Source organism: Anabrus simplex, chromosome 5, assembly GCF_040414725.1.
Source record: "Anabrus simplex isolate iqAnaSimp1 chromosome 5, ASM4041472v1, whole genome shotgun sequence".
Lineage (NCBI taxonomy): Eukaryota > Metazoa > Arthropoda > Insecta > Orthoptera > Tettigoniidae > Anabrus > Anabrus simplex.
Genome location: NC_090269.1, coordinates 387024431 through 387035638, shown reverse-complemented (window position 1 = coordinate 387035638; position 11208 = coordinate 387024431).

Sequence of the window (11208 nt, the reverse complement as noted above, 5' to 3'; positions counted from 1 at the left end):
GAAACACTTAAACTTCAACGAGCACTGAATTCCTGCCTGAGATTTATTTACAACATCGGGTACGATGTTCATACCACCCCATACTATCAGGCTGTCTCATGGCTGAAGCGTGATAAACGTCGGCAGCTACACACTTTAACGATGGTGTTTAGGAGTGTTAGCTGAAAGTCAGCCACTGTATATTTCTTCTAAATTCACCTTTTTATCATCATTTCACAACTTAAATACATGTTCTAGATCCTATCTTTCTATTCCACTGCACCACACAAATACAATTAATAGATTATTTGTGGTGATCGGCGTCACATTATGGAATTCCCTGTCAGCTCAGGTCAGAGAAACTAGCTCTTTATTAAGATTTAAGGTCACCTGCCGAGACGTCCGACTCGTTGGCTGAATGGTCAGCGTACTGGCCTTCGGTTCAGAGGGCCCCGGGTTCGATTCCCGGCCGGGTCGGGGATTTTAACCTTCATTGGTTAATTCCAATGGCCCGGGGGCTGGGTGTCTGTGCTGTCCCCAACATCCCTGCAACTCACACACCACACATAATACTATCCTCCACAACAACAACACGCAGTTACCTACACATGGCAGATGCCGCCCACCCTCATCGAAGGGTCTGCCTTACAAGGGCTGCACTCAGCTAGAAATAGCCACACGAAATTAAATTAAACCTGCCGAGACTACCTGCTGAGGACAGCTGACTGAATGGTTGAAGTGTGAATGTGTGCGTGCCTGAGGATGTCATTTTTAAGAGTTTTTAATATTGAAATGAACTGGCGTATGGCTTTTAGTGCCGGGAGTGTCCGAGGACATGTTAGGCTCGCCAGGTGCGGGTATTTTTATTTGACACCTGTAGGCGACTTGCGCGTCGGGATGAGAATGTAATGATGATGAAGACGACACATACACCTAGCCCCGTGCCAGCGAAATTAACCAATTATGGTTAAAATTCCCGACCCTGCTGGAAATCGAATCCAGGACCCCTGTGACCAAAGGCCAACTCGCTAACCATTTGGCCATGCAGCCGCACTTTTCAATATTAATTAGTTTTAATATTAATTTAGTTAGTAATGTATTTAAATTTATTTTTAAAACTATTAATTTATGTAGTTTTGACTGTTTTACGTATCTCAGTATTTTATTTAAGATTTTGATTAGAGTGTGGTTAAGTGTACGAGAGGGCCTCGAGCCCTAACTTCGCCACTGTAGAAAAGGCGCTAATAAATAAATAAGTAAATATAGAATGTAAGGGCTATGGGTATAGATATTTTGTTAGTTGGTAAAGAAAAATATATGTCACAACATATGCTAGGGAGTGTTTACCTTATCCTATTAGTTTCCGTAGCGATTAGGGCAGCGCAGTTGCGAGCTTGCATCCGGGAGCCAGTGGATTCGAACTCTTCTGTCGGCAGCTCTGAAAATGGTTTCCCGTGGTTTCCCATTTTCACACCAGGCAAATGCTGGGGCTGTAACTTAATTAAGGCCACGGCCGCTTCCTTACCACTCCTACGCCTTTCCTATCCCACCGTCACCATAAGGCCTATCAGTGTCGTTGCGACGTAAAGCAAATTGTTAATCGTTTCCCTCGCAAGCCTGGGGTGCAGAATATAGTAGCATTAAGTTACAGTTTTATGACGCTAATATTCGTATCTATAATTTTTATTAACGTGCCAGAAACCAACGACATGCAGCTGTTGCCATTTCAACACCGTTTTGAGGGCCACCGACCAAAGTCGGGATTTGAACCTGCGAACTCGGACTCAGAAGGACAGCGACTCAACCAACTGAACCACATGAAAAGGAGGCGTTTGTGATTATTGTTATAAATAGATTCAGTTAGTATGTCTACACAGGTTTTATGAAGAGCATTTATTAAGGCGTACGTTTTCCAACTGTCCTAAATGCACGAGACCAGACGGAAGAACTAGCTGGAAGCTAAAGAGCCTTGCAGTGGTGTCGCTTCCTTCTCTGTACACTTTTCCAAACCAAACTCCATGGCGTAAGAGCCCCGAAGGGCCATCGCCTACCAAGCGACCGCTGTTCAGCCCGAAGTCCTGCAAATTACGAGGTGTCCTGTGGTCAGCACGACGAATCCTCTCCGCCGTCATTCTAGGCTTTCTAGACCGGGGCCGTTATCTCACCGTCAGATAGCTTCTCAATTATAAGCTCGTGGGCTGAGTGTACCTCGAACCAGTCCTCAGATCCAGGTCAAAACCCTGACCTGGCCGGGAATCGAACCCGAGGCCTCCGGTAAAAGGCAGGCAAGCTACCCCTTCACCGCGGGGTTGGCTTGTTACTTTTAGGTCACCTTATTTAGAATTAGACTTAAGGCATCCTGCATTCGATGCCCGCCACTGACAGAGTTAAGAAAGGCATGGGATCGGGAAGATACAGCCATGTTTGTGGGTGCAATAGAGTTGGCCATGAGTCTCCCGTGATCGAAATATCTACGACCTGGCAGGTAGTCACCTTCACGGGGCGTAGTATCAAAGTGGTTCTTTTTTTAGAAAAAAAATTAAATGAAGATTCTACTTCCTCACAAACGAAGAACGATATTATCAATTTTACGAACAGTTTCAATAATGCAGCCGGTTTAGAGTACAGAAGCTATGATTTCGATTGTTGGATATAATTACATGGTAACAATCAAAACCATCAATATCTACAGAAGATCTGACACCGCACTCAGTAGGACCGGCTTTCTTTTCATATCCACCGGGCGAGTTGGCCGTGCGGTTAAGAGCGCACAGCTGTGTGCTTGCATCCGCTTCGAACCCCACTGTCGGCAGCCCTAAAGATGGTTTTCTGTGGTTTCCCATTTTTACACCTTAATGACAGCTGATGGCGGAGCTGTTGAGGATCCAACCGGCCTCAGGACTGAAGACTGAACATACAACATACAGTTAAGGCTACGGCCGCTTCCTTCCCACTCCTAACCCTTTACTTTCCCATCGTTGCCATAAGACCTACTGTGCGACGTAAACAAATTCTAAATACAAAATAAAACATCTTTTCACAACCTCTTCCATGAAAAAGTTGTATCCACGCTACTGGCCTAGACTTGGCCACTGAAATTATTTCGCGGGTACGTCACTGCATCTACTCACCATTTAAGGTACAAGGTAAGCCCGAAGAATGGTTGATACTCAAAATACACTATCATAAAAGATGCGGTTATTACTCAAAAGTACTAAAGAAGGTAAGGCACGCGACCCAGTGTTTTAAGTAGAATCTGTATCACTAGAACGTGACTTCCCATTTTAAAAATGTTTCATGCATCGACTGCGACTCAAGCCTCGGCCGTCTTGATGAGAAGATAGAACCATTGGAACTGAGTTATCACGTCCGCTAATTACAAGATAGTTACATGCACTTTTGATGGTGCCATTTGAAGTTCCAATCAGTCCCCGGGCATTTGACAAAATATATAGACCTACCTATAGAACTAAGGTAAGCATCTGCGATCTGTCTTGCTATTAGAATTTTTTTAAAATCATAACTTACCGAGGATGCACATTATTTTGCCCTTAGTGACAAATAAAGTTATTATATGGCACAAAATGAGAAACTAACGTGCAGCTCACAATTCTGTCACAATCTTCCGAACGCTGCAACTTAAACACAGCACATTTTTCAACCACGGTACAACCCCAGTTTCCTGGAACTGATCTGCAAAAGGTGACACGATGTTGTTCAACTGTGTCTGGCTGTGGACCCCGTTATCTCGGTGGTCACGTTCCGGCCCCCTACTGAGTAATCCCTGGCTAATTGCCCCTTTCCTCATCTTTTGGCATTTGTCAACACATTCCCAATACTGAGGCCTCTACAGTGAAATATCCCCGCGCATCACAATCCTAAGTGTCTTCCTTTCATTCAAGCAGTACAAAGATGGAGAATTATGAATGGCCGTATTGAGCCTTGCTAGTAGATTCTTTGTCGCTACGTTAATTCGTCATTTCGGCGTAAGTTTCAAGTTGTTCGTATCGTACGTAAAACAACGGCTGATCCTCGCTCTAGTTTCAGGAAACATTTTGGGGGGGGGGCCGGCCCCACTGGGCCCCCCCGTTGGCTACGCCAGTGATCACATGAATTCTTCCCAGCTCATGATCCATTGCATGTAAAATGTCAATTATATCGGCTGTTGGCGGAGGTGTTCAGGTCCAACCCAGCCACCGGGCTGAGAACTGAACATATACACATGGCGTATCAGTTGAAGAAAATTAGCAGGGAAGGTCAATAATATCCTTATTACATGGATGTGACACACTTGCAGAAATAAAAACCGACATCTACTCTATTTTCTGCCATACACAATAGACTACCTTTCATCCTCTGTACGTCATATCACACAACATTCCTGATTTTTTTTAAAGTTAACTATTTTCATTCAAGAATACTTTACTTTGCGTAATAAAACCAATGTTGTCTAGAAGTATCCTACATTTAAATAAGCATTATGTGCAAAATTCAAAGTATAAGTCTTTTCTGTGAACTAGTATAGTCCAGGAATAGCTAAGATAGGACTGCATTCAAAAAAAATACCTGGTGGAATAACTGATGCGTTTCAAAGAGTGGCAGTATAAATTGATTCATTCAAACAGTCATTGATGATCTGAATTTAAGACTGCCGTCCAATTGCCAGATTACCTATCAGTTGTTTACCTAGTCTTTTCTTAAATAATTTCAAAGAAGTTGGAATTTTATAGAATTAGTGTAGATATACCGTAGTAGAAGGCACATTTGGTCAATTATTCCAGCCCGTAATCATTCTTCCTATAAATCAATACTTGCTTTAGAAATACATTTGAATGGCCTCCTATCACCATACGCTTTTAAATATAACAGCTTACCTCGTCCAAGAAATATAATAGAATCATAACCCTGTCACGAATTTCAATTCTCTCATAACAGTAATTCTGATAATGATTTACCTGTTATACTCCATCTGTTACACTTCAGATAATCTTTGTCTCTCAATAGGAGAATCGCTTTGAAGTTCTCTGGTGGCAAATGCATTTTCGTATAAAGCGCGTTTATTAACACGCAAATCGTTGGCAACGTGAATACGTACGGTACTGTAAGTGACAGTATATCCGCTGACACCTTGTCCTCTAATTTAATAAGGAGAATAAAATCTTCATTCACAGATAACATAAATAGCTTTATCACTATTTATAACCTCAATTTAAAAACTCAAAAGTTATAATAATTGAGAAATGTACTAGGATATGTACCAACGCAAGGTTTCGGCCTTATCGAAAAAAGAAACAGCTCGTCAAGTTTACGGAAAATATCCTCCCTAATGGAAAATTTATCCTCGAATGTTTTAATGCATCCTAATGAGATATTTGTACGGTAACTACGAAATCATCACGACGCATTAAGTACACTAGATATGAATGTGAGTGCATACGCTTCAGTATGAATTACATCCAGGTAGGCCTATACAATACGATCGACACGACCTAATGTGCCCTATTAGTTTTAAAACCAAATTTCAGTTTTAAAAACATCAATACAGTAAACGTTTCATAATCAAATCAAACCAAGAGAAAAAACTGAACTGATACTTCGCACATGTTATGTTTATATTTGAACAAACCGAACGCGGCGCCATTTTAGCAAATACCGATACCTGCAATAAGGTCTGATTAAGACCGACTACAATATATATCAGACCGTAATGTTGAAACGAAAATGGTGGACGTATTTGGTGCAGTAGCTTCCGACTGATAAAGGTTAGGGTATCACGTAATAAATTCATTTCGACGATAAACCATAGCATCATAATAATAATAATAATAATAATAATAATAATAATAATAATAATAATAATAATAATAATAATAATAATAATAATAATAATAAGAAATGTTTACATTACACTAACTACTGTTCACGGTTTTAGGAGATGCCGGAATTTAGCCCCGCAGGAGTTCTTTTACCTGCCAGTAAATCTACCGACACGACGCTGACGCATTTGATCACCTTCAAATACCACCAGCCTGAGCCGTAATCAAACCCGCCAGGTTGGGGTCTGATGGCCAGAGCTTCAACCGTCTGAGCAACTCAGGCCGGCGTCACATTAACTTACTTTCGTTGATACCACTGAAAGCACTACACAATATCTAGTTCAATCCGCCAGAAATTACGAAAATATCAAGTACACATTTTGCCAATGGCGGTAATTTAACATGATAAATGTAACATCATAGGGAAAATTACTGTTTTACCTATGTAAACGCTTCGCGAACCACTACTCATTACATATAATCAACTAGAACCACATATATTCTGCTACAGTAGATAGACAGTCCCACAGCAAAAGATAACAACAAGCTGATTATTTAGAAACTTCACTGAGTCAAATAAAGTTTTCTCTTACATTTCACGTCGCTGGATACATGAAAACACATGATAAAACTGATCAAATGATATTTATAACATCATTTTGAATGTTAAAAATAATGTAAGGTGCAAAATTCTTCAATTTATTCACTGTCATGAGAACTATGAATCATAATATAGTGGTAGTTTCAAAGTGGTGGACAATTTCTAATGTTCTTGTGAGAAACCAGCAATATGTGTTCTTTGTGTTGTTTACTTCCTTGAACTTGGTTATGTAATCATTGGAAATGGAGGACTCTGGGAGTGTGTAAAAGGAAAATGGTGTGATTGTTTTGTGGTTTGTAGATGTCTGGAGAATTAAACCTTGTGTGAAAGTATATTCTGTATTGTGAACTGGGTTCACATCTGCAGATGAAGTCCTATAGTTATTAATGTTAGTGCAAGGATCTGTGACACGGGTACTGCGCGAGTGTCTAACCCAACATTTAATTTGGTGACCCCGACGTGATAAATTTAACTGTACGTGCCATAATGGAGAATTTGTGTTAGAAACGCAAACCTTTGAGGATATCATTCACGAAAACCTCCCGACTTTTACTAGATGAGCTAAATAAAGACGTGGTAAATGACGAAGATGTTAAGTTAATGTCTGTAAAATTGGAACGGTTATTTCAAGAACTTCTGATGTTAGATGAGCAAAGTACTAGACTTGATTTTGCAGGAAGAAGAGAGTGATAAGAAATATGAAGATGAGTATACCAATATTGAAGAATATAAAGATAAAATGGACGCTGTGAGATTCAAAATAGAAGCACACACTCAGAGGTTAGGTGTAACCCAAGAAAATGACAGGTTTGAGATGGCATGTTCTGTTGATTCACATAAAAAGAAGATGAAATTACCAAAAATAGATTATCTCTTAAGACGCCCATGACTTTGTTCGACGCAAAAAGAATCCCTATTTTAACATATGGACTGGAAATCATTAGGGATAAGCTAACAAAGAATGACCTACACACCCTAGAAAAAGTCAAAGCCCGATTCTTAAAGACAGCTCTCTGCGTGTCCAGATTTACTAGATAAAGACTGGTTTATGAACTCGCAAAGGAGCCTTTTTAATTGAAGATTTGAGATTCAAGCTTGCTCTACCTTATACAGTCCAATGGAAGAAACTCTTGGATGAAAGAGTGGCCAAAAGGAATGATATTTGACCTGAATTCTACTCGACTGAAGCAATGACGAACAGAACATGGACCAATACAAACCAGGATCTCCGACACTTTACCAATTCAATGGCAATTCATGGATACCACTATAAACTCTGCAAAATTAGAATCATTGATGAACAGGACGGTAGCTGCGTGTGTGCACTGTGTAATTTAACTTGTACTCGTTACCATGTCGTGGAATGCTCTAAGAGAAATAGGCCTATAATAGACTTATGTTTAAATGACATGTAATTGCTTTATATAGACAAATAGGGATGTATCACGCGAAACTTGTCCGCTAGGGAGCGTAATAGTTGTACCCGGTATGCGCTTTCCGCTGCTCGATTGTTTTACATGAGACTTATATGGAGTATTCCTACATTTGTTATCATCGTAAAGAAACTTTTGCTTTACATGCATGAAAATGGATTTACCATATTCTGCTAATGTTTTTAATAAGACGGGAAATGGTATAGGTGCAATGACGACTGCGGATTTGAAAGCAGAATTGAAGAAAAGGGGCGGAAAAATTTCCGGAAAAAAGCAAGAGTTGATTGGAAGGTAAGGACTAAATGCAGCAACTCCTTCTTTTAGCGTTTTTGTTAAGATTGAAGTCTTTAAGTAAAAATCGCATTTTGGAAACATTCCTAATACGGTATTTTTATTTCCTTTGCAGGTTAGAGGCGTACATAAGGCATGACATTGGTGTGACAGCAGTGCCTGGGTCTACATCCAGTAAGAATAAATTTCATCTCCCTGCAACGCACGAGTTTCAGGATCTTGTTTCGGATCATAAGAGAAAAATAAAGCTTTCAAATTTGGAATTAATGAATTATTTCGTATTCAGGAAGTCTGAAATTGATGGTGCTCCAGTATCAAATTATAGGTCACTGTGTGATTAAGGGTACAGACTGTTCAATGACAGATTTATTGACTTTGTGAAGTGCTGTGTACAACACAATGAAGTGTTTTTTAAAAGGGTAGGTCCGGTCAGAATTTACAAAGAATAAGAAGTACAATTTAAATTTATTATTAAATAAATCAGGGAATATTGAAGGAGCAGAATGTGAGTGTGTGGCTGGAGCTGGTCCCAAAGCAAGCTGTAAACATATTGCTGCTGTCTGTTATGCTCTAGAGCATTTTTCAAAAAGTGGGGAAATCAAATGTGTTCAAACGTGCACACAGCGTTTGCAGACCTATCATCAACCAGCTAGTGCAAAGAAAACAATAAGCCCCATTAAAGTGGAACATTTACCATTAGCTCCTGATAGTCAGTTGCCCTGCCATGAAGTGAGACCCCCCTCTGGTATAAATCAAAGTGGGTATGAAGATTATGTACATCTTCTTGTGCAAAATTCTCATCACAAACTTACATTTTCACATGCCTTAAAGGAAAGGAAAGTATCTGTGGAAGGAGTGTTGCATGACCATTTATATGATGCCAGTTGTTTGACATCATATTCAGAAAATCTAGTTGCTGCTGATGAGGGAAAAAGAGCTAAAGTGGAAAGGAACACAAGGGATCAATGGAAGGAAACTATTTGGTTTCACGAAAGGAAGTATCGCTTGACTGCAAGTACCTTTGGAAGAATTTGTCATACTAGGGACCCCGAGAAACTTGCCAGGCAGTTGCTAAAGCCATCAGCATTTCTTAATAATAATATGAAATGAGATCTGCAGATGGAGAATTTAGCCAGGCTGAGATTTCAGGAGTTGACTGACTCCAATGTGAAGAAATGTGGACTAATAATACATCCAGACAAACATTATTTAGCAGCATCATGTGATGGATTTATTGGTGATGATGCAATTCTTGAATTAAAAGGACTTCCCAGCCAGAAACATTCAAAGGTTTGTGTCAGTGCAGTGCCCTATCTGGAAATGGTGGGTAACAATGTTTCATGGAAAAGGAAACACAATTATTTTTACCAAGTGCAGGGGCAGCTTTATGTAACGGGACGACAATATTGCCTTTTTTGTTGTATATACAGCAGTGGACATGCTTATTGTTGAGGTTGAGAAAGACAATCTGTTCATAAAGGAAATGTCATTTGAACTAGACAACTTTTACAAACAGTATTATGTTCCAGCATTGCTGTCTTAAAATGTGGTATAACATTCCTAAGTTTTGTCAGTAGCTTACTGTAATATTTTCAGATTAAAATTTCAAACACCTCATCTTGTATAATGATACAGCAATAAACTTTGTTTCACACCTACCCATCCATAATGGATTTTCTAAAGTTACAAAGCATGTAACAAAAAAGATAATTCTACTAGATAAGCGAATTTTACTGTGATGCAGTTTTGATTGTAGAATTTTATAGGTTTTACCTAATCCTATAGCTCGTTCAACATGAATTCTTTTTGAGGCAATCCTTCTTGTTTCAATATTTTCAGAAGGAGTAAACTGTTTTTACCCTTTAAAAAAGAGGGATATTTAAAGAGACACCTTTTACACATAGCAGGTCTTGAATGTTGAAACCCCTGTCAGCCATTACTGCATCTCCTTCTTCTAAAAGTTCCAATAATCCAGAACGTATAAATAATTGTCTATCAGAAATGGCAACCCCATATACATCATACATGACACAAATAAAACCAGATGGATTAATTCCTATGAGTAGGTACTTTAACTGTATTACAATTTTTATAATTTGAGAAAGTTGCTTGATGAGCTGTTGGATTTTTTGGTTTGATTATGGTGACTTCAGTGGCATCTATAATTACCCTTGTTGTGGGATATTTCTCCTTAAATGAAAGTGGACTGTTAGCAAATACAGTATCCCTATCTAGCCAAATATTCAGCTCACTAAACTGACAATACATAAAATTAATCCACACATTGAAAATCTGGCCTACCACAGCTTTTCGGACACCAAATGATAGTCCCAGTTCAACATCCGACTTGTTGGTTCTCAGTTTCATTATTGTCATAAGGAAGCAGTATTCTGGAGAAAGTGGGAACACCTGTAAATTAAAACGATTATCTCCAAGAATAGAGAACACTAAATTAATGGTCTAGGTCCACAAATCCAGTATAGAGTAATATTGCATTTGGATTTGACATAATATTTTCAATATGCAGGATACCACACTGCCTTGTTTGAGTGCCTACATCTTTTGTTATTAGCACTTCTGAAGATGGTTCTTCTATGTTGGGCACCACTTCTTCAAATGCTGCTACCTCATGTGGATCTGCCTCCACCACCGCACACGGTGTTATTGCTGTTTTCCTACTTCTATATCTTCTTGCTCTCGGAGTTATTTCCAAGGTACCGGTGCCACACCATGAAAATATCGAAGGAACAGCATGCTCCTTAAGTCTTCGTCTTTCGCCTAAAATTATTGAAAAAGGTCGTATTAAATCCACAGAATGTCACTACCTTATTATAAAATTATTTTTAATTAGTACTAATTAGCTTACTTACCAGTTTCAGTAATAACATAATCTTCAACTGTAAAATGTTTCGAACAGACCTTGATATTAGGAGTCACATTTTTATTTCGTAGGTCCTGCCTACGAATAGCATGCAACCACTTTTTACGGAAAGGATTCTGCTTAGGAAATTGATGGTATGAATAAGGTCGACCTTGATTTTGGCACATAGGGACACAGCAATAGTCAGGCATCACAATTTGCTTGTTG